Source organism: Nycticebus coucang, chromosome 24 (assembly GCF_027406575.1).
Source record: "Nycticebus coucang isolate mNycCou1 chromosome 24, mNycCou1.pri, whole genome shotgun sequence".
Classification (NCBI taxonomy): domain Eukaryota; kingdom Metazoa; phylum Chordata; class Mammalia; order Primates; family Lorisidae; genus Nycticebus; species Nycticebus coucang.
This window is the reverse complement of record NC_069803.1, coordinates 7,407,810-7,433,160: the sequence shown is the minus strand read 5'-3', so window position 1 is coordinate 7,433,160 and position 25,351 is coordinate 7,407,810. Positions and strand designations below refer to the sequence as shown.

Sequence of the window (25,351 nt, the reverse complement as noted above, 5' to 3'; positions counted from 1 at the left end):
AAAATCTGGCTCAGTTTCTGATTTAAATATAGTATTCCCTGCAATGAAAACAGAGAAGAAACTATTTGGGAGAAGCGTGCCTGGCCTCTTGTTCATGACTTCAGTTAAAAATTTAAAACCATGAGCTAACTAACCATTTGCTTCTTTTAAACTGTCCATTACATTTCTTGCATTTTGCTTTTGTACAATAAAGATTCACAGAGCAAGAAAGTCATTTTCCCACTGAATTTTTGTCTTCAATTCTCTTTTGCTTAATTAAATACATCATGTCTGCCACTGGTCTCATAGATCACCACCATGTTAATTTCATCATCTTTGTGTTTGCAACTAACTGGTTTGGATAACCAAAATAAAAATCTCATTTTCTTTACTCTCCTAACTGCAACCCCCATTTGTTTTCATTAAAGTAGCCCCTCCTTGTCCATGGGGGATATGTTCCAAGACCTCAGTGGATGTCAGAAACTGTGGATAGTATATAACCATATATATACTATATTTTTTCCTGCACATACATACCTACAATGAAGGTTCGTGAAGAGTAAGTCAATCTGGTAACATGGTCAGAACATGGTTTCTGATCACATCTTCCACCCACAAATTTAATGCCTTCACTACTTTAACTAAGACTTTATGACATACTGTGGCCATACTTTTGTAGTTTGAGATGTGACAGGAAGCCATGAATTTCTTTACCTTTCTTCACAGTCTAATGAATAGATTTGTTCTTAACACGCATTTTAGCAATCTTCACATATGATTTTTTTTCTTTCTAATTAAATGGAGAATGTTCACCTTTTCACTTAAAGGAAGCACTTGGTGGCTTCTCTGGAAGATCAGAATTGGCAGCATCACTCCCCTGTGCTTTGGGGCCAGTGTGAAGTAAGATGAGAATGACTGGTTTCAAGAGATCCTCCAGCCTCAGCCTCCTGAGTAGCTGCTACATAGGCCTAATTTTCTGTTTTTCATGGAGATGGGAGCTGTGTTGCTCAGGCTAGTCTTTATCCCTGGCCTCCAGTGGTCTTCCTACCTCGACCTCCAAGAATTACAGGTACTGTACCTGCCTGAGGTATTTATTTTATATGAAACCAGAATAACTCACCAGGCCTCATAAGGGCATTGTGATAAGTCAATGGCATTGGGCCATGACGGATGAGTAAAAACAAAATTGCCAAAGAGCAGAGTCACGGCTTCTCCTCATTCAGATACTGCTTGTGTTCTCCTCCTCTCCCATTCCTCAGACACCCAAACACTGAACTTGGCATATGATATCCACAGAATATCACATTGGCTAATACTGCGAACATATCCCTTGATTAGATATTATTTGATAATGAATGAATCAGAATCAAAGGGGACTCCTCTGTCCCCTGATGAAGCTGGCTTGCCTTTGGCGTGTGCCTGGAGCATATCTTCCCGGGGACGCTGGTCCTGACTGATCACTGCCTCCACACTGTGCATTGTGAAATACGTTGAATGCCTCTCAGGGGTAGGTATTAATAACGAATAAAAGTAGTCAAATCAGAGGGCAAAGTGAACAAGTCAGAGCCTGAATATGAAGAGGTGCCTAAGGATGAACAGACACATGTAATCCAGCTCCTAAGGGGAACTTCTCCCCCACCTAAAAGTCACTTTCATGCAAATGAGAAGTTTCTTCTTTCAAATTTAATGTAACTTCTTATACTGCTTTATAGTTTACTAAATTTACAACTACGCTGTTGTACCCACTGCTCACAGCCAGCCTGTGAACTGTGAAGCAGGACTTGGCACTTGTTAGAATCACTGCCTGCCCCTTACACTAGGCACATAATACTTACTCTCTGGGTTATTAAGTACGGGACCTATACCAGAGAAAGATGACTGTGTATGCAGGTGGAGGGACCATGTTTAAAGAGGGAGGTCAGGTTCCTTTGTCATAGATTCTCTAAGGTGTGTTCCCAGAACTAAATAAAATTCTAGGTAGGAGGAAGACATGTTCACATATTCTTACATGTGAACAAAGGAACTAAGATATCTAAGAAATAGATTTTGTGTTGCAGATTCAGTGATAGCTCCTGAAATAGGCAGAAAACCTGAGAACAAACAGATAAGAAGACACTTTGTATCTGTCCTCTCTGTGTGTGTGCAAGTGTCTATTTGTGAATGTTTCCATTTAAAGACTTCATTCCCATGTCCCTGGGTACAGGATATATGAATATACAAGGTCTGGCAATTAAGTTTGTGAACTCTTCCTCAAAAAAGTGCTATATACCTCATTGCTGAATACACTGTGCTCACCTTGGAGAGGTCTGAGGAGAGGAGGGGCACTGCCAAACTATATTTTCTCCAACAAATGTAACTCAGTGAAAAATACTCAGTATCAACATAGTCAATTCCTTCTTGTCACTTGAACAAGTTTTTTGCTCTTTGCATAATAAGCCTCATAAGAAGTATCCTCTTCTTGAAAATTGTTGGTGCCATTTAACATTTAACATAGATTTCTTATATATGCTAATTTCCCTACTTTAGGAATAAATAGATCAAAACATAAGTGAATTTACTTCAGCAAGATCCAGCAGCTAGTAAATGTTAGAACGAGGACTGAGAGCTCTTAATTCCAATGTTCTTACCACTTCTACCGAAATTTTCTTTTCTTAACATTAGAGTTCCAGGGAAGAGAACTGTGTGTTCCCAGTCTCTGAAAGAGCCATCACCATAACTACTTCTGAGATGGGTCAGGGACCAAAGACATCTTAGAGACAGCAGCTATACAGTGACAAAGTGTCTCCGGATGTGCATTTGACCCAAGAGCCACAAAGCTGACAGATACTCAGAGGTAAGAATTGTTCATTTTCCCAGTGTTCTGTATCACAGATGGGTAAGATTCGATTATCTCAGCTTTTGCATTGTTCATCCACGAATTTGTACTCAGGATGTGTCCTGCTTATGAAAACTCAATAGCAAAACAAAATTGCCTAATATTTTTCTTACTTCACATCTTTAAAGAACAAAGAAGATAAGGAAAGCAGTGCAGAGAGAAAGAGAGAAAAAGGAGAAGAGAGAGGAAAGGAAGGAGACTGAAGGGCAGGGAAGATGGAACAGGAAGGGTCCTAATAGATAGGATCACACTGAGAGGTGGAGACAGACTCACCCACCTCCGGATGCAGGGCCATTGCACTCTTCCCAACTCATGGCATGAATAAGTGGGAACATGCTATTATTTTTTCCAGCAGAGATAATGACAGTGTGCTTTACTCACATTGCTTCAAAGTTTTTTGTTTTTTTTTTTTTGTGGTTCTTGGCCGGGGCTAGGTTTGAACCCACCACCTGCGGCATATGGGACCGGTGCCCTACTCCTTGAGCCACAGGTGCCGCCCTGCTTCAAAGTTTAAGAAGAATGTTTTGCCTTGTGGAAAACTATTGTTCAAACATTTACTACAGAGACACTAGGAGTTCATGTCATAAGTGGGAAGAAGATAGTCAAATAAACACTTGGGATATAAAATAGTTTGTGTTTTAAGAAAATGCTAGCTTTACATCTGATTTCTATTTTTTGTTGTTGTTGTTGTTGTCGTTGTAGTCTTTGGCTGGGGTCAGGTTTTTTATTTTTTTCTTTTTTTTTTTATTAAATCATAGCTGTGTACATTGATATGATCATGGGGCATCACTCACTAGCTTTACAGACCGTTTACCAAGTTTCACATATACCCTTGTAAGATGCACCGCTGGTGTAATCCCACCAATCCCCTTCCCTCTACCCACCTCCCCTCTCCCTCCCCTCCCTTTCCCCCTTCCCCCTATTCTTAGGTTGTAACTGGCTTTCATGTGCAAACCCTAAACCCGTCACCTCCGGTATATGGGGCCAGCACCCTACTCCTTGAGCCACAGGCACCACCCAACATCTAATTTCTAAAAAAACCCAAAAAACAAAAACACACATAAAAAAAAAAAAAGCAAACAAACAAAAAAAAAAAATAAAAAAGATATTTTTATTTTGGCCAATCCCCTCCTCTCACTCTCTACTCTCAAGCTTAAAAGAACTTCAGATTGGCCAAAAGCATAGAGTCAGGCCAGATATACTGAATCAATAAAAAACACTAACATTCCCATCATCCTTTAGTCTTTCCATGGAGATTTCTTCCCTGTCTAGATTTCTTTGTTTACTCCTCTTATTCTCATAATCCAGGCATAGGAATATTCCTTCATGTGAGAGGGGGTGTCATCACTCATCATCCTTCTAGGATGATGAAAAGAAGAATGAGAAAAATAGTATGTGAAATCAGTGAGGGATAGAGCTTCAGAACTGAAGGCATAGAGAAATGCCATAGAGAGGCCACAAAGATTGTAGGTAGATAATAAGATTTCTTTGTCAGGCAGTGATTGGCAATTAGTAAGTCACGAATGACCTTCAGAAGATCTACGTTAGTTGTGGGTGTTTCATAAGAGTTACTGCATTCATTTGAGGCCCACCTTAGTAAACTATCACAAGAATGGAAAAGCAAGTATCCACAAAAAAACAATGCTAATATGGAACTAGCAGATGAACAATTACATGCCCACATGAGAGAAAAACAATTAAACCCAAATAGGGGGAAGGGGGAGGACAGAGAGGGGAGAAGGAAGAAGGGAGAAGGGCGAGAGGTTGATGTGCTCTCACCCAATGGGTACAAAGTAGGCATATAGAGCACACCTCCTGGGCGAAGTCTCCACTACAACTTTGACTTCACCTAATAAATGCAAACAATGTAAACTAATCATTTGAAAAAGAGTAACTTCAGTGGAGGGAATAAAATGAAAAGAGAATAATAAAGAGAATAAGTGAGCTGCTCTTTATTTTTTAAAACATTTAGGTCAAATATAACCTCCTTAGTAGAGATTTTATACAATCAAATTCAAGAATGAATTAAAATATTTGAGTTATATATTATCATATACAACATCGTAGCTTAAAAATTATTTATGTATTTATTATAGAGTTTGTTGACTGAGTTCAAATGGTGGTTCTCTCTTGAGATTCCTCATGGCAGTGGTCACATGTCATCTGGAGACTTCACTGACCTGGACGTCTACAATGGCTCACTTGCATGGATGTTAGTTGATGCTAACTGCTGGCTGCCAGCTAAACTGATGAAGTGGACCAGAATCCTACATAAAATATCTCTATGTGAAAGTTTAATACAATGGTGGTTTCCTACAGGACCTCCCTAAGAGTAAGTGTTTGAAAAATACAGATAGAAGCTGTAGTATTTTTTATTGTGTATTCTCAAAATCATACAATATCACTTTAATCATATTCTACTGGTCAAAATGAGACAGGATCAAGTGCATTTCCAGGACATAAAATACTGGATACATTTGGAATAAAAACTATATCATTAGCAACTCCCCTTGAGTTGACTTTCAGATATTATTTTGAAGGACATATGGCAGTGGATTATGATCAAAATGTCCATCTTCATAAGAATTTTTCAAAATTATATGATTACATGGTCAAGACGCTATTTCAGAGCATCTCCTTCTACACCACCTTCTGCAGAGTGGAGGATGTAGGATATGATCTCATTTATCCAGGTAAGTTCCAATTCCAACGCTGACTGACATTACTGATGATGTGGTCATGTCCACAGAAGCAGTCAGGACCAATAAAATGAAAAAGTGCCTTTGGCTGGAGAAAAATCAATGTATACATATGGGAAAATAAAACAATGTGAGAAAAGAAACAAGACAAGCTTCAAGAGGGGACAGACTAATCATTAAAATAAATAAAGGAACTAACACACGATGTAAGAGGAAGTGCCAACTGCAGTTCGGTGTTAGAGTCATTTAGAATAAGAGCCTATTTGGCCTATAGAACATGGTAGTGTCTTACACAGACTGGACTGAATTGAGCTCTTATTTTGAATACATAAATGGCTAAAAAAAGGACAAGATGGATTTTTTTGTACACATGCACTCCAATGCCCGCATTTGCTAAAGCATCATGCTCCCAGTTAATAGTACCCTTGTAGCTTGTTTGTTTAATTGATTGCAATGCTGTGTCAACCTTCATGGCCAAAGCGTCAAATATTTACAGACTGGAACACATAGTGTTTGGCGGTACTTGGTCCTCCCTGCAATGCTGCTACAGACACAGCAGTTTACATAATGTAACCAGCCAGCCAGAATCCAAATTCACTAAATTAAACAGAGTCATGTCCATAGACTGCCACAAGTCCATCACTATTATTGACAATTGTGATTAAAAAGAAAACAAAAATACTAGGGTTTCCAACACATTTGTATTGCTGAATGATAAAAATACTCTCAGTATTATATGATTTAGTGAAAGGAAGACATTTATTCATTTTTATTTTTTGACATTTAAGAAATGTTTTATTTTTAATTATTATGGGTACATGATAGTTGTATATCTTTATAAGGTTTGTGTGATGTTTTGATTCAGTCATACAATGTGAATTAGTCAAATCAGGGCACTTGCAGCATCTACCATCCCAGTATTTATCATTTATTTGTGTAAGGAACATTCCTATGCTATTCTTTTAGTTATTTTATTTTATTTTTTTATTTATTTTTATTTTTTTTGTAGAGACAGAGTCTCACTGTACCACCCTCGGGTAGAGTGCCGTGGCATCACACGGCTCACAGCAACCTCTAACTCTTGGGCTTACACGATTCTCTTGCCTCAGCCTCCCGAGTAGCTGGGACTACAGGCACCCGCCACAACGCCCGGATATTTTCTTTTAGTTATTTTAAAGTATACCCTAGTTTATTGTCGATTATAGTCACTCTGATGTGCTATTAAACGTTACTCATTCTAACTATGTGACTATACTTTCCACCCATTAACCATGTCCACTTTACCACTTATCTGCACTACCCTTCATTTTTTGGTAACCATCATTCTTCTTTCTGTCTCCAGAAGATAAATTGTTTTTAATATTTAGCTCCTGTATATGAGTGAGAATTTGCAAGACTCGTCCTTCTATACATGGCTCATTTTACTTAACAATGTTCTCTAGTTCCATCCATGTTGCTGCAAATGGCAGTATTTCACTTTTTATAGGTATATAATATTCCTTTGTGTATATGTACCACGATTTCTTTATCCATACATCCATAGATTGATGCTTAGGTTGATTCCAAAGTTTGGCTATTTTAATGTGAATAGTGGTGCAGTAGACATAGGAGTGCAGATATGTTTTAATATAACAACTTCTTTTCCTTTGTGTAGATACCAGATAGTGAGTTTGCTGGGTCATATGGCTAACATGCCTTTGGTAGTGAAACTGCAGGGACTTTTGGAGTAGAGAAAGTTCAAGAATGTAAATTAATTCTCTCAAGACCACTGGGCATTATGAAGCAGAGACAGTCCAACCCACCTTCATCAGGCTTCAAGATTTATCATTTTTAATTTTTCCATAATTTTATGCCAAAAAATCTACCTGCATATAATTAATACCTACTAAAAATGACAACAGGGTATTTCATATAGTTGATGCAGGACTTTGTCCTCTTTGACTAACTTCATCAGCTTTGTGAAAATGACCAATGCCAAGGAACCTGTTGTAAGTCTGGATGGGAGGAAGAATTTGTCTTTATTTACCACATTAAGAAATCATGACACAGTTCAACATGAGCAGTACTGTGTATAGACTTACTTACCAATTGATGTAAGAACTGTATGGCATTAATAATATGACAGACAAAGTCAAATGCCATTTTCTAACTGAACATGCCATGTTCTGTGTTGATATAGCTAAATTGTCTCATTTACTCCTTATAATATAGTAGCATTATTTTTTATTTTATAAATATAAAAGAAAGTTCAGGGTTTCATAAAAAGATGTGGTGACCAGATTTAGTATCTTGCCAGGTCTGATTCTCCTGGTGTTAGGAGGCAGCCTTCATAGTTTGAGCAATGCTGGAGGGCTTCCATGGGTGGGTGAAGAGACTACAGGATTGCTGAGATAACCTAAGTTCCAATACTGGCAAAATTCCACCTGAATTCTTGCATGTATTCATTTATTTATTTTTATTTAAAATTAATATGAGGGTACAAATTTTTAGATTGTATTGTTCTCACTTGCAAGGTAAAATTCTAGTTGTACAAGAACCCCTCACCCAGGGGGCATGGTATCTACCCATGCCTTGTACCCATGAGGTGAGATCTGACAAATGCCCTCCCTCCTTCTGCCAGTTGTCCACCCTTTCTGCCCCTTTCCCTGTACTAGATTATATTTGTATTTTATTGTTCATATGAGCATGTAATTGTTTATACATTGGTTTACTAGTATTGAGTATGTTGGATATTTATTTTTCCATTCTTGTGATACTTTACTATGAAGAATGTGTTTCAGCTCCATCCAGGTAAACATAAAAGTTGTAAAGTCAACCCATGAAGGGATCAACAAATTGCGGTATACATGGAATACTATTCAGCCATAAAAAGATGGAGACTTTCCACCTGAGTTCTTGATAGTATAGCACATCATCCTGAGTGCTCTTACTACCAAGCAACTCAGACTTAGCTAAGCATTAAGTGAAATTGTCAGGTGGAAGAGTGCAAATGTTATTAAGTGGAGAACTGATTTATTGTGCAGGTGTCATTGGTGTGGGGCAGACTACGTAGCTTCCTAGTCAACAAACTGAGTATTCCATAATGTTTTTCTTGTTCTCTGGCACTTAAAAAATGTAAACCTTCAATCAACTGTTGCTTACACTTTGATATACTGAGAAAATCATTCAGTGGTTAAAGAGAACCAAAATGTAACTCTGGATCTTGAACCAGCATCTTCCCATCTTTGTAATTTTATATCTGTACACTTCAGCTTTCTACCTGTGACTGAATAAGCTAGATAATTTTATGGTAAAATTAAGTAAACCATTTTTAGAGAAGGAAAAAAAAAAACCCAGCATACTGCTTCTCTATCCTGCAGAATGGTATTATTGTGTGAAAAATATGTTGTGCTCAGAAATTTAAGCCTCTAGAACTATGTGATTTCCCATTTAGAGAAGAGTTTTTCACAAATAATTCTCTAATTTTGAAATCAAGATTTGAGAGACTAAGTAAAGGATACAAATGATCTTCCCTGAGTTGCAAAGGGCCAGTGCACACAAGATCACAACGTAGATCTACATCTCCAACATAGGCTGTCCTTGGGAAACTGAAAAATTCTTTTTATCTTCAAAGTATATCTGAGATGGACTTCTCAAGCTTGCAATTAAAAGGTTCTGGACAATTTGGGAAAATATAAATAATACCTGTCCATTGATATTCTTAGAGGAAATTACACTACACTAGTAATTACTGTGATGGTCTTTGTATGTCTGCACCTGATTTATTCCACTCAGCATGATATCATCCAGGTTCAACCATGTTGTCAGAAATGACAAAATTTCCCTCCTTGTTTTTAAGGCTGAATGAGCTGAAAAATATTCCATTACTCACACACACACATCACATTATCACCTAACATCACATTTTCTTTATCCATTTATCCATTGATGGACACTTGGGTTATTTCCACATCTTGGCTACAATGAAAGTGGGAGTGTAGATATCTCTTGGAGGTCAGGTACTGATTTCGTTTCTTGAATAAATACCCAGAGTGAGATTGGCTGGATCATATGACAGTTTTATTTTTGATTTTTTGAGGAGTCTCCATCCTTTCTCCATTATGGCTGTACCAATTTACACTCCACTGACAATGTGCAAGGGTTCTATTTGCTCCTCATCCTCCCCAACACTTGTTATCTTTTGTCTTTTTGATAGTAGTCATTCTAAGAGGTGTAAAGTGATATCTCATTGTGGTTTTAATGTGCACTTCCCTGATAAGTAGTTAGGTTGTACATTTTTTCTAATATACCAATTGGCCATTTGTATATATTCTTTTGAGAAATGTCTGTTCTGGTCCTTTGCACATATTTTTTGTTAGGTTGTTTTCTTGTAATTGAGTTGTGTGAATTTTGATGTATGGTTTGCAAATTCAGTCTCCTGTTCTATAGATTTTCCCTTCACTTTGTTTATAGTTCCTTTCCTGTTAAGAAGTTTTTTAGTAAGATGAAATCCCATTTGTCTACTTTTCGTTTTGTTGCTTATGCTTTTTTGGTCTTATCCAAAAATGAATTGCCCAAACGAATGGCAAGATGCTTTCCTCTCTGTTTTCTTCTAATAGTTTTACAATTTCAGACCTTACATTTAATTTGAGTTGATTTTTATATATGGTATAGGATAGGATCCAGATTTATTCTTCTGCCATCTGGATATCTGTGTGGATATCTTGTTTTCCCAAACCATTTTGAAGACACTATTCTTTCCCCATTAAATGTGCTTGGTAACTTTGTTGAAGATCAACTAAACATAACCGTGTGGATTTATTTCTGCACTCTTTGTTTCACTGATTTATATGTCTGTTTTATGCCAGTACCATGATGTTTTGATTACTATAGGTTTGCGGTATATTTTCAAATCAGATAGTGGTGTCTCTACATTTGCTCTCCCATCTGAGGTTGCTTTGGCTATTGGGAATTTTCTGTTGTTCCATATGAATTTTAGGATTTTTTTCCTATTTCTGTAAAAAACACCACTTGAATTTTGGTAGGCATTATATTGAATCTATAGATCATTTTGAATAGTATGGACATTTAGAATATTAATTCTTTTAATGCAATTCTTTTATCCACACAGGATATCTTTTCATTTATTTTGTGCCCTTAATTTCTTTCATCAATATTTTATAGTTTTCAATGTACAAATCTTTCACCTCCTTGATTAAATTTAGTCTTAAGTAATTTATTCTTTTTATACAATCATAAATGGGTTGTCAATTTCTTTTTTAGATGGTTTGTTGCTAGTGTATAGAAAAGTAACTGATTTTCATGTGTTAATTTTGTATCTTGCAACTTTACTGAACTTCATCTGTTATAAAAATTATTTTAATGTATTCTTGTAGAGTCTTTTAGGTATAAGATCACATCATCTTCAGAGACAGTTTTACTTCTATTGTTCTTATTTGGATGTTTTTTATTTATCTTTCTTGCCTGATTGCTCTGACTAGGATTTTCAGTATTATGTTGAATACTATGATATGTTCCTCATACATATATATATATATATATTATAATATATATAATAATATATATTATAATATATAAATATATATTACTATATATGAAATATATATGTATTAAAATATATATATATAATATATATATATATTTTAATCATTGGGGAATCATTTATGATACAAAGAACCAGGTTGTACTGCTTGCATTTCTTAGGTAAAGTCTGTATTATAATTGTGTCCCACCGCCAAGAGGTGTGTCACACACAGTGGCTCCCCATCCCCTCCCTCCTTCCCTCTCTCTGCTACCCCATCTCCCTACCCCCCTGCCATGTACTAGTATCAATTGTCATCATATCAGAATTGAGTACATTGGATTCTTGCTTCTCTATTCTTATGATGATTTACTAAGAAGAATGGGTTTCAACTCCATCCAGGTTAATACAAAAGATGTAAAGTCACTATCTTTTTTAGTGGCTGAATAGTATTCCATGATATACACATGCCACGGTTTGTTAATCTATTCCTGGATTGGTTGGCATTTAGGTTGTTTCCACAAATTGGCAATTATAAACTGAGCTTCAATAAACAGTCTAGTGCAAATGTCCTTATGACCAATGATTTTTTTCTTTGTTTCTAATATTAAAGGAAAAGCTTCAGTTTTCACTGTTGAGTATGACATTAGATGTGGGTTTGTTATGTGTGGCCTTTATTATGTCAAGGTTCATTTTTTCTATGCCTAAATTGTTGAAAGTTATTACCAAGAATATATTTTGAAATTTGTTAAATGCTTTTTTTGCATGTATTGATGTGATAGTATAATTGAGAGGATACTATAATTCTTATCCTTCATTCTACTAGTTTGGTATATCATTTTTATGGATTTGAGTATGTTGCATGCCCCTTGCACCCCAAGGATAAACCTCTCTTGGTGGTAGAATATGATGCTGCATGATCTCATTTAATGTGCAATCTATAAAAGTCAAACTTATTAAATCAGAGAGTAAATGGTGGTTGCCAGAGGATGGATGTGGAGGGGGAGGGTAGAAATTTTGGAAAGGTACAAAGTTTCCATCATGAAATTTCTGAAAATATAATGCACAGTGCAGTAACTATAGTTAATACTTATTGTATACTTGAAAATTGTTGAGAGTAGATCTTAAATTTTCTCAACACACCAAAAAAGGTAACGATATGAGGTGATGTATAAATGGCTTGATTGTGGGGATCATTTTACTATGTGTATATATATATATATATACACAAACATCACATTATATACTTTAAATATGTAAAATTTTATTTTCCAGTTATACCTCAATAAAGCTGAAAATACTTTTTTAATAAAATAAGTAATAAAATCTAATAGTACTCAAAAATAGTATGAGAATTTTTAAATGCTATTAAATGGTTTTGTTTTACTGGGGATCTTAATTATGGCTATTACTGTCATAAATAGTGGTTATAAATAGCTTACTATATAATGATAATGTTTGATTTGTCCAAGTTAGTGAGACAGTTCAATTGACAAATTCAGAAGTGGGTCCAAACCTAAATAATCTGTCTTTATGTCTCTGTCCCTCTCCATCTCTGCTTTTTCTCTCTCCCTCCTTCTGTGTACCCTAAGTCTCTGTCATAAGCACACAGACTAATACAGGCATTTGCATATGACAAACATTTAGGACTCGGCACTCAGTAATAACACCATATGAAATTTCCTGTCCATTAGAATTTTCTACAGAGCTTTAAATAACTCCAGTGGTATAGTCAGTTTCTTTTTCCTTGCTTATTCCCTACACCTCCCCGCCCCCCCACCTAGTGGCAGCTAAAAAGGCTGCCCTTCACCTGAACCAATTTATCAGTTTCAAAGGAAAGGATCATAAAACTGTCATTTCTGGCCATAGCATCAAGGGTGATACTGATAGCCTGATATTAAAGCTTATTAAAAGTAGAGCTGTCTCTTAGTTTTTGATGTCAAAATTGCTTCCAAGTCTTGTTAAGACTCCATGTTATTCTAGATGGAAGAGAAAGAAAAAAAGAAAAGAATCGAAAGTGATCCCAATGGGGCATAGAAGTGAGCAAGCTATTAAACACCTGGGTATGTAGATGGCTTTGTGGAGTTCTTCAATTTATCACAGATATGACCTGCTAGAGAAAATTAATTTAAAACTCATTTCCTTTGCAGACCTGCTCAAGATACTCAAAATGTGGGAATGGTTTATAGAAAGGAAGTCAAAATAATTGTTGACTCTCAAAAGGCATTCCTGCCTTCTATCCTTCCAATAACTTGCATCTTCCAACAGCCTTTTATACACAGGAATTCTGAATGAAGGAAGCAAGTAAATAAATTTTTCCCTAATGTGGAATAATCTACAGGAAATGGTTCTGTCCTGAGCCAAGGGAAGGCAGAGGAAATGATTTCTGCATCAGCTAAGGGTGAGGAATCTTGCTTTCCTAACAAGAGGCGGTGTGTGTTAATAGAAAGAGCTCTGGAGTCAAGCACAGCTTTGTTCAAATTCTGGCTCTATGACACATTAGCTGTATAAATTTGAACAAATTATCTAATACCATACCATGGTAAGTAATACCATACTTAATGTAAGTAATACCATGGTATCTAACACCATACCAGGGTAAGTAATACCATACTTAAGCTTTTGTCATCAATAAAACAGAAATATTAGTGCCCATATTCAGAGCTGCAGAAGGAATGAGTGAGGTAGCATCCCTCCTGCTAGGAATATCCTTTCTCCAGATTGTCATAAGCCCTTTCCTTTGCATCATTCAGCAGCTTTTCGAAGCCATCTCTTCAGATAGGTCTTCTTTCACCACCCAACCTAAACATGCCCTATCATCAATCTTATCCCTCTAGCTCCTTTGCTTTAGTGATCTGTCAGTATCAGAAATTATTTTGTTTGCAAATGTCCCGATTGTTCTTCTCCTCAAAGTACCCACCTCCAGCTCTTAGAGCACTGGCTGACACCCAGGGCAGCTTTGTACATATTTATATTTGGAAATGAATGAAACACAGAGGTAAAGTACCCAACCTAATCTACTATAGATGCTCAAAACTTTGCCACAATGATCCTTTTTGTTGGTGTTGTTATTTTTAAATGATGTTCTGTCTGTAAGATGAATACCTATACCGAGATATTAAAGTTGGGAAAAACTTATATAGATATTTGAATTATGTTTAAGATAGCTATCGCTGGAGACATTTGATATGAATATTAGAGTGATGGGAGAGGAAAGTACACAAATCCCCCTTTCTGACTTTACTACGTGTTGATTGTATCAATTCTTTTTTGGCAGAATAAACTCTGATTCACTGCCAACTGCCAGCATTGCAGCGACACTACGTGGGCTAACGTTCACCTTGGAAGAAATTGTCCCATCAGTGGTGGAAAATAAAGATGCTAAGCAATAGATTTCTCAGTTTAAGAGCTAAAGTTTAAGGTATGTGAAAGAGAGAAGATTAAGAAGATAAAATGAATTATTTCTAACTCTATCCCCTCTACCAACTTCCTAGACACTAGAAGAATTCTCCAGATGAGAGAAAGGAATGAATTTAAACTGGAGTGATTTGACAAGCTTTGCAAATGCCTGTTTTGTGGCCTTCCCCCAAACTTACCCACTCAGGACTGAGGTGGGAAATGAGGGCGGATTGCTAATAAAACTCTTTCTTTGAAGTTGAAAGAGATAAGAGAATGGAAAAAAAAAAAAAAACTGGGCTACCTTGATCATTTCTAGGAATGAATAAGTTATGCCCAGTAGCTCTTATAGCTGTTAGGAAGAGGTAGTTATGAGAGACTCAGAAGCAGACTGTACCCATTTACTGTTCTGAATTTCCTGCAGCCCCCAAGCTTTATGGGGTAATGTTCATAATCTCCTACAAGCTTGGAGGGTAGTGCAAAAGATTGCTAGGATGGAGAAGGGGAAGGGAAGAATAGGAAGGAGTGGGCTATTTCACTGTGAGGATACAGACATCTGCTGAGGGAGCACGTGGCATGCCCACTCCTCCTAGGTGGTGGGAATCCTGACTCCATCTCAGAGGCCCGTCAGCACCAGGAAGCTGTCCACTTGCATCCCAGGACACCTGTGTATTACTGCACCAATGATCAGCACAGCAACACTCGTTTTGACAGAATCCTCAGAAATTACCCTAAGGGACTGTTTTTTGTTTTTTTTTTTTAAAGCAGTTTTTGGCTGCCTTCCCAACAAAACTTCTCCACCAATTTCTTAAACCTTCCCACTCCCCTGTCTATCTGGAAGTCTTAAAACCACTGAAGAGGAAAAGAACAAAGAAATAAATATATAATCAGGAGGAAGGCACTAAATGAAGAATTAGTTTAATACAAGCCATGCAATGTGAAGTTGGGAAAATATTGAATTTTTTCAAAATTCAACAATTCAACTGAAAACAAAAAGTAACAGCCACCATCACAAGAGCAGACACGGATGTGATATCATACTGCTCTGAATCCCTCACACCAGGGAGTACAGATCATACTCACAACACCTTTATGATTTAGTTACTATTTTCATCCCCACATTGCAATCAGTGAAACTGAGGCACAGTGGGGCCAGTGTGACTTGCTGAGGTTACACAGCAGTTTAAGTGGCAGAGCATAGAACTAGTGCATGTTCCTAACCACTACACAACTTTATATATGAAGTAAATATAATTGCATTTGCATACCCAATTTTGTGACTTTCAGATTTATACATACCATCTGACAGTGACACAATTCCAAAGTTTAGGTCTCCACCAAACGTTAGGATTCAATATGAAAAAGCATCACATTAAGAGGACCTTTCTAATTAGACATTGGAAGAAAAAAACATATTTGCTAGTATTTGCTCCTAGCAAATACTTTGTCTTGTCACCTTCTGATTCTTCAAGCTAGATAAGTGTTTGCTATAGTGAAGTGCTGCTATTAAGCCCTCTGAGCTGTTTGTTTAACCCAATGTCAGACCGTGAGAATGCCTTCACTGCCAAGTGGACTTATCCACTCATGCCTAGAAAAAAAATGCTCTGGAGGTACAGACCTCTCTGCAGTAATATGTGCCACAAGATAGTAAAATATATACAAATGCAGATAAATGCATTAGTTGTGGTGCCCTTCTTCCAGTTTCTCTTTTTAAATCTCATCAACGTTTAAAAATAAATTTCAAAATTATTCCTAGATCCCTCTCCTAGAAATAAAAATTCACCTTTGGTTGTTTTTCTTTCACAGTGGAGAAAGCTAAGAGGGGAGGATTTGGTTAAGAAAAGAGTGTTAGATTCTTGCTGTGTGTTCCATTGTGGAGTAAACCACCCAGGTCTTTCATTTAAAGAGGATCAAAGCCTGGACACCTTATTCCTTATTGTTTAGCTGCCTGGGTTTAGGATGAAATTACTGGCTGCCCAGGGACCCAGTATTTTAGCTTCAGATCCAGCTGTGTTCATAACACAAGGCACAATGCTCAGTGGCATTGCCAGCCATTTAACATAAAAAGAACACACTGTAATCAAGTGGAGACTGTTCCACTGTGTCACCCCTGGGGACCATTTCAGGGAACCCAGGGAGCCTGATACTGAGTTTCAAAGGGAGATGAAAAGAAAACACAGAAAATGTTTCAGGGGGGCAAAGGTAATTTTTCTCTACACATTTTTTTTCTAAACAAAATCTGTAGTTTCTTTCATAACATGTCCCCAATTCGAAATAGTTGTACTGATGGCTGTAAATCTAAGTTACTATCAGATTTTTAGCTTTTTTGTTAATCCATGGATCAGAATCTAAGAAAAATCAGAAGTTCCCAAAATGTAATATTTAACACATCTTGGTTGCAAAAACCCTTGAGAATGGGATCTAGTTCTTAGCAAGAGTAATGTTACCTGCCACCTAAATAAATGCTAAGGTTTAGAGTTTGGAAACCATAAAACCGGAGAGATGAAGTGAATTCCAGACATATTAAATCTGGGATAGCTTCAAATAACAGCCTTAAGCAATAAAGTGAAACTTCCATCTGGTTTTCATAATGTCAGTGTTACTGTGAAAATACGAGCTTTAAAATACAAGCACCCAAGGTGGTCTCCTCAAAAGACTCTCTTAAGATATTATTTTAAGTCCTTTTGAACAAAGGAGCATAAGGTCACCAATAATGTCACCAACAGAAGACCCTCGAGTTCTGATGCATTGAATTTCTGCTGACATTTTAGTGCTAGAGGTATTTCTTTTGAATTACTTGGAAGTGAAGTCATTTCCATATGGGTAAGTACTCATTTCAGAAAGAGAGAATTATGGTTAAAAAAAAATGTAGGCTGGATGGAAAGATTGACTAGCTGTGCCATTTTTGAAATTGTGGAACAGAAAAGTGGCAGGATTGGGATAGTTTGAGGGAGACGGTGAAATACAAATAAACTCAAAAACTACTGTGCCCAAGTGCAAAACCCACCACAGGCTTGAGGTGAGACTACAAAATAAATAAGCATCGAATGTCCTTCTCTTTACTTCTCTAAAGAAGTAGAAATTCTATTTGACACATTTGAAAAATATAAAATGTGAAATCAGAGGTTGGATGGAGTCTTGACTCTGTCTCTTAATTAGCTGGAAAACAACTGGGTAAACTTATACAAATCAGTTCATTTGAGTCTCCATTTGCTTACGTGTACATTGGAGCTAGTAAAGTATTATCTAATTCACATGATTCTTATGATAATCAAAATCTTTAGTGCCTAGAATGCTGTCAGGTACGTGGTAAGTGCTCAGTAAATAACTGCTGAATGAAAAAATAATCATCTGACTTATTTTTAAAAGGTCCTGAAACATTCTCCATTTGTTTTTGGAATTCTTGTCTAATAACACCATCCCCATGTCAATAATATGAAATCATTTGAAGCCCTTTTCCCTCACTAAAATGAGAATATTATCTTACTTTTCATCTCCAAAGAAGAAAATAGTGTAGAACCTCCATAACTGACCACCTCCTTACATTGACCACCCCCTTAAATTGACCTAATTTTCACAGACCAGACATGTACCACATGTACGTATCAGTACAATAGGCCTAGTTCCTTACATTGACCACCTCTGCATGTTGACCAATTTGTTACAGTCCCTTGGGTAGCCAACTTATAGAGGTTCTACTCTACATTGTTTTATTTGATCTATTTCAATAATTAAATGTTGCAAAACCTTGTGTGTGTTGGGAGGGGTGTTCATACACACATCAAGCTTGATCAATAGAAATGATAACCTACAAAAGTTAACTTATGGGCTCGGTGCCTGTAGCTCAGCAGTTAGGGCGCCAGCCACATACACCAGAGGTGGCAGGTTCAAACCCAGCCTAGGCCTGCCAAACAACAATGACAACTGCTGCCAAAAAATATCTGGGCATTGTGGTGGGCGCCTGTAGTCCCAGCTACTTGGGAGGCTGAGGCAGGAGAGTCACTTAAGCCCAAGAGTGTGAAGTTGCGATGAGCTGTGACACCACAGTACTCTACAGAGGGTAACAAAGTGAGACTCTGTCTCAAAAGAAAAAAAAAGTTAACTATGTAATCTAATCATATGCACCCCCATATTAATCTAAAATTTAAAAAAAGAAATGCAAATTTATATCTTTTGTACCAATACTACCCTTTTTATAAAGTTTAGCTTACTAACAAAATAGACAATTGCCAATGTCCTTATTTGTGAGAATAACTAAGAAAACAGTTGGTTTATCTGCATACACCCACAAACACACACAATCCCCTCATTCTGGTCTTTGGTCTAAAATATGATCATACAATAACTATTTTAAAAAGAATCTCAGTTTTAGGATTAAAACTGTCAAACCATACTATATCCTTTGGTTGCATTTTTCTCATTTATTACTGTCTCTCAGATATAAAAATTCATTGGTATGCAAGTAGCTCTTTCTTTATAACAGCAACTAAATGCATAGAGTACTAGTTAGCCAGCAATAAAATACATCAGACAGCATTGCATGAAACATTTTGATAATTCCGATTAGGACTGGATGGAATTAGATCTTTGTGTTAGCAATAGAGAAAGGATTTCCTAAATAATTCATGGTATAAATCAGTGTGCCAGAAAGATATCTAAAACACTTTACAGGTACGATTGTTTTCAGGGGCCCTCTGGCACTTGAGAAGTACTATTTATAAACAATTAATTGACATAGTCCTTATAAATCATCCTTATGTAGGTGTGAAAAGCAGGTGCCTACAGACCTCAGTTAGAAAACCATTTGTCGCCTGCTTCCATCTACCTTAAACCACCTTAAAAATAGTTTAAAATTCATGTTTTTTATTTATTTTCTGCATATTCAAACTGGAATGTCTCCCTCCCCTGCCCCCCTGTAAGAAACACAGTCCTACACTTCTAACACATTCACTCTGAAATGGTGAGGTTTTACTGTGAAATGGTTTATTTTCTCATTCAGAGAGTAGAACTCTATATCAATGGTCCTTGTCTTGCAAAAATAAGAGCAGGATACCCAGAGCCTGAATTTCACCTGTTCCTTTTCCTCTCCACGCCTCTCTCCCACCGTGGGCTCAGTGAGAGCCTCTCCCACAGTCTCTGCCTTGGATCCTTGAAAGAATTATTCTTACCTGTTTCTCTCCCAGGTTTTGGCAAAGAGCAGAGATCATTGAGGCCAGTTTTCCTTGGGGAATGGTCCGAATTGCTTGTCTGCTTGAGTGATGGCCCTGGCAAAATGTCCAACTGATTGAACTGCCTGGTGTTTATTATTCTAATAGTCCTGAAGAAAGGCTGGATGGTTTCCCCATCAGCCCATGATGGAGCTCTGGGGGAGCATTTCCACAGCACTTCAGAGCTTGTTAACCTAAGAGTAATTGGGTAGATAAATTTGGTGGGTCTTATTTGTTCTGCCAGCACTAGGGGAAGAAAAGAATGGCCATATTTACTCTATTTAAACATTCTATTCAAAGAAAATATGCTGAAAGGATATTAGCTATCCAGGGTCCTGAGAGAGAGATCTTGGAAAGACAGCACAGCGCTCACATGAGCCATTATGCCACTCGCATTTGATCATAAATGGCCATATATGACTGCCCTAGCATCTGTACCTTTATTTGTGGTGGCAGATGAAACAACAAATGCATCCACTCCTGAAAATGATATGCTGCTCCTTGTTAGCACAAATTTCCACAGCCAGTTGGTACTGACTACACAGAGCATGCTAAGAATGGATGGGGTGGCATTACCAAAGTGGCCTGAGAGCGTAAAGTTGATACAGAAGAACTTTCTAAGAATTTGGTGGCATGGCAGGATAGCAGTGTTTAGCAGGGTCAGCACCAAGGGGAACCTTAGAGAGGACAACCACAGAACTGAAGGCAGAGGGCTGAGGACTGAGAGCAGCAGAAGGGCGGCAGGAACTGGAAATGATTTGCCAGGTTTTGGCCACACTGCATTCTGCTGAAAGTGAGGAGGGGGGTTGCTATTGCACTTTTATTTCATCCACAGCTGGTGTTTGGCTCTCATTCAGAAGAACTTCAAATGGTTATGACTTTCCATGACCTACGTCTTCTTCGTAGAGTCTTTCCCTGAGTATTTAACTCCCTGGGATGAATCAGTAGCAGACTGATGGGCACCTTGCAAGGAGAGTTACATGGGCATAGTGGCTCACATGACTGAGCCACTGCTATGATGAACAAGTGTCTCAGCTGGCCTCATTCAACAAAAATAACTGAGTGAACTGGAGTAGGTGTGGGCATCTCACGTGATGAAGTTTACCATTCGTTGGGGCAGACACTTCTGTGCTTCACTTTAAATCTTTTTGACTTCACCTTTCTGTGAGCCCTTTTGGTCATGTTTTCTAAAACCAGACACCCCATTGTGATGAGTAAGCTTACATGGCATCTGAGCAATGTCATGAGGCCACTAACCAAAAGCACCTTGCACATACCTACCAAGTGGCCTCACCTCTGGCCCAGGCTGAGAAGGCACAAAGGCTGCTAGGTGCCCAGGCACATACTACCAGGAAATGTGTGAGGATGACAATCTATGGGAGTACAAGACAGGACCCAGTTTGTATGTCTGCTTCCCATTCTCCTTGAATAGCCTGTTTAGTGACTTAAATACTCAGAGGACAGATGTGGGGGCAAGGTAGAAGTACAAGGGAAAAAAGCTGCCTTTATTGGGGAACAAATGAAATCTGACTTAATAGCATGGACTGGGTTATTGTAGCAGAACACTACAAAGGATTGGAAAATGATTCAAATAAGGGAGCTCTGGAAATTTCACCCCAAATATGACTCCTTGGAATAAAGAGTATTTTGAATTAAAGGCCCTTAGAGATCAGCAGGTTTGGAAGGAGCTTTCCCTCTTTCTTCAGAGCAACCAGTTGGACCATGACCAAGACCAACTGCATTTTCATCTCACTGTCATCTAAACACCTTGCAGGGAAGAAGATCATGAGTCCAACCAGACCTGGCCTAAATCATTATTGCCTTACTGCAATGGCCAGGATCTACAAACTAGAAACAATGAATAAATAAGTTCTTCAAACTGATAAAGACCACTTATAACAAATCTTTGCTGTCATAATTAGCAATGAAAAATGGAATTTTTTACCCAAGTATTAAAACCTAAGGCATGAATGTAAACTTTTGCCACTTTTGTTGAACATTGTACTGTAGGTCCCAGCTATTGCCATAAAGCAATTAGATGAAATACAAGAAACAAAGCTCAGGAAGGAAAAAGTAAGCCTCTTATTGTTTCCAAATGATATGATTTTTTATATAGACAATACCAAAGAATCGAAGGAAAACTACCAGGACTATAATACACGAATTTAACCAGATTTCAACAATATAAGGAACATAATCAGATGCTAAATACATTCTTATAAATTAGCAGTATGTAATTGAAAATAAAATTTAAAAATAATTGCATTAGAATAGCTCTCCAAAACATAAAATACTTAGTACTCATGTAACAAAATTGGTTTATGATCTCTATACCAAAAAAATGAGAAAAAAAATTTAAAAATAAATGGAAATATATGCTGTGATTGTGGATTAGAGGCTTCCTTTATTATAAGAGCTATCTCCCAAAATTAATTTACAGATTCAAAATAATCTAATAAAAATTCCCACTGTGTTTCTTTATAGTAGAATTTGGTAAGATTTTTGGTGTATAAACTAATGCAAAGGTCTTAGAATAACTAGTGAGTTTTCTCAAAGGAAGAACAGATTGACAGAGTTACCCTACTTTATTTCAAGACAGTAACTCACTTTGGATCAATGAACTAATAAGTCCACAAATAAACACAAACATGTATGAACTATTGATTTTCAACAATGATACCAAAGAAATTTGGGGGAAGGGGAATATATCTTTTTAATAATTTTTGCAGGATCAACTGGATATGTATTTGGGAAAAGGTTAGCATGGATGCTTACCTAACTGCATACATAGAAATTAACTCAAGCTATCTCATAGGTCTAAATATAAAACCTAAAATCATACAATTTCTGGAAAAATATACAGGAGCCACTTTTTACAACCTTGGGTGAGGCAGCATATTCTTAGAACACAAAAAACCTAAACCATTCAAAGAGAGAAGAAAGAGAATTTGGATTTCATCCAATTAAAAAAAATAAACAACTTTACTCCTTGAAAGATAGTACTATGAAAGATAATATTATGAAAAAAGCCAAGCCACAGAATTAGAAAAAATAATATTTGTAATTTTATATTAGACAAAGGACTTTCAACTAGAAGCTGTGAAGAACCCTTGTAACTTGATAACAAGAAAACAAGCAATATGAGAAAATGTAAAAAAGTGTTGATCAGATCCCTCACAAAAGAAGTCCAAGAATGACTTAAAAAAGATATTCAATGTCCTTAGTCATCAGACACATGCAAATTAAGAGACAGCACCCGACACGTATTAAAATGACTAAAATTGAAGTCACTACCTATGCCTAGTAACTGTGAGAATCTGGAGCAACCATAGGTCTCATGCAGTTCTGGTGGAAATGCAAAATGACTATGTCTACTTTGAAAAATAGCTTGAAGTTTCTAGAAATGCTAAATAATTACTAATGAAAATAATAAAAATTCCCATAGTGTTTCTTTATAGTAGAATTTGATAAGATTTTTGATGTGTAAACAAATGCAAAGGACTTACAATAACTAGTGAATTTTCTCAAAGGTAGAACAGATTGACAGAGTTACCCTATTTGATTTCAAGACAGTAACTCACTTTGGATCAATGAAACTGAATAATCAGTCCAAAAATAAACACAGTTAATTCTATTTCTAGGTCTTCACTTGAGAGAAATGAAATCATATGTCCACAGAATGACATGTCTGAGTGTTTTTAGTAGTTCTATTTGTGGTAGTTCCCAAATGGAAAGAACTCATTGTCCACTAACTGGTAAATGAGTAAACAAATTGTAGTACCTCCAGGCAAGGGAATTATTAATCATTAAAAAGAAAAAACCCACAAACACACAAAATATAGATAAGTATTAAAGTGATTATGCTACATCAGCAGTTCTCAACCTGTGGGTCGCGACCCACAGGAACTGTCTCAAAGGGTTGTGGCATTAGAAAGATGGAGAAACACTGTACTATATGAATAAACTAAATTTTAAAAGACAATTTATAGTGGAAGAACGTATATCTGTAGCTGTCTAGATTTAAAGAAGAATTAATGGACACAGTGAAAAATGCCAGAAGAAAACTTTTGAGGATAAGACCATTGTTCACTACCTTCATCATGTGATGGTTTCACATTTCAGTGATATGTTAGAACACATAAAACTGTGCCTTTTGCATATGTTAAATTTATTTTACTTCAACTGAAACTCTCAATAAAGTTATAAAAATTATGATAATTACAATAAGAGCACAGAGAAAAGGAACATAACTTTGTTGGGAAATTAAAAAGTGGATTTCTGGATAAGAAGTATCTTTAGCTTAGTGTAAGAAACCCAGTATTTTTAGAAAACCATAGCTTGGTCAGTGAATTTTTTCCTGAGCACCAGATTACTAAAAGATGGACATGTACATACAGGTAAGAAAATTTTCCTTCCTACTTTTCAGGTGTCAGTCAGAAGGAAAATCACTAATAAAAAAATAAAGCTATGGACTTTACCAAACACATGCAAGCAGTGTAACCTGGTTTCTTGTACCCTAAATGAATTCCCAACAATAAAAAAAAAATAGAGGGCTGCAGACCCCTAAGTCAGTTGAGCTATTTCGTTTCTTTTCCTCTTTCAGATATGTGAATACTTGATGACCCAAGACCTCACTGGTACATCTGAAGCTTCAGTGGAGCACAGATGTAGCTTCTGGCTGGAGAACTCAGTAGTGCAAGAGGAGAGATTCTTGACCCCATTGGGATGTGCTCACATGGAGTGTACACATGGACGTCTCCGCTTATGGCTGAGCTTCCTTAGGTTAACCTGTTCAAGATTTTAAATATATCCCAATAATTTTTAAAAAGCAAACATTTATGTAAGTAGTAAGCAATATTTTATTGATTGATAATACAGATAATACTTGCAAGCAATAACTGTTGTCTAAAGTGCTCCTTTGAAAGCTTCTGCCATTCCTCAGTCTCTTTTCTTACCGATGGTTTCATCTCACAGGTTCTTCCCCTGTTCTCTCCAAAACGTCTGTCACTGACACTGCTGTGCTCTTACATTTCTTCAGCTACTCCCCTTTGACTAGCGAGGTTTCACAAAATAAAAAGACTGTTCTTTTTATCACAATTTTTACACTTGAAATTTACTATGTAGAAGTAAAATTTGTTGTCAATTTGACATTATTTCCTTCTGTTTAATCAACTATTTCTTTCTCAGATGATTAGAGAATGTTTTTTATTTACAAGAGAATTTTAAAATTTCACTGAGGAATATTTCAGTATGTTTTTTTTTTTTTTTTTAAATCATTCCCACAGGTAGTTTTTCATGTTGTTTATCAAATATTTATTTCTGGCTGGGCACGTGGGTCACGCCTGTAATCCCAGCACTTGAGAGGTTGAGGTGGGTGGATTGCCTGAGCTCACAGGTTCAAGGCCAGACTAAGCAAGAGCTAGACCCCATCTCTAAAAAATAGCTGGGTATTGTAGTGGGTGCCTGTAGTCACAGCTATTTGGGAGGCTGAGGCAAGAGGATCACTTGTGCCCGAGAGTTTGAGGTTGCTGTGAGCTACAACACCATAGCAGTCTACAGAGGGTGACCATGTGGGACTCTGTCTCAAAAAAATATATATTTATTTCCACATAGATCATTTGATAGGATCAATCTTTCCTGATCACTTCAAGATTGGAGTAGCCATGTGACTTGC

At 36.9% G+C, this 25,351-nt stretch overlaps 1 long non-coding RNA gene across 2 annotated transcripts; it reads left to right on the top strand.

Moving 5' to 3' along the window:
• The first annotated feature begins 859 nt into the window (after positions 1 to 859).
• On the top strand, positions 860 to 24,773 carry LOC128576455 (uncharacterized). Of its 2 annotated transcripts, XR_008377379.1 has the most exons (6): positions 860 to 1,048; positions 2,641 to 2,812; positions 4,951 to 5,186; positions 13,343 to 13,475; positions 14,352 to 14,495; positions 24,281 to 24,773. It is a non-coding gene; the product is annotated as an uncharacterized LOC128576455 (long non-coding RNA). The 2 variants fall into 2 exon arrangements; XR_008377380.1 differs by lacking the exon at positions 13,343 to 13,475.
• The last annotated feature ends 578 nt before the right edge of the window (positions 24,774 to 25,351 follow it).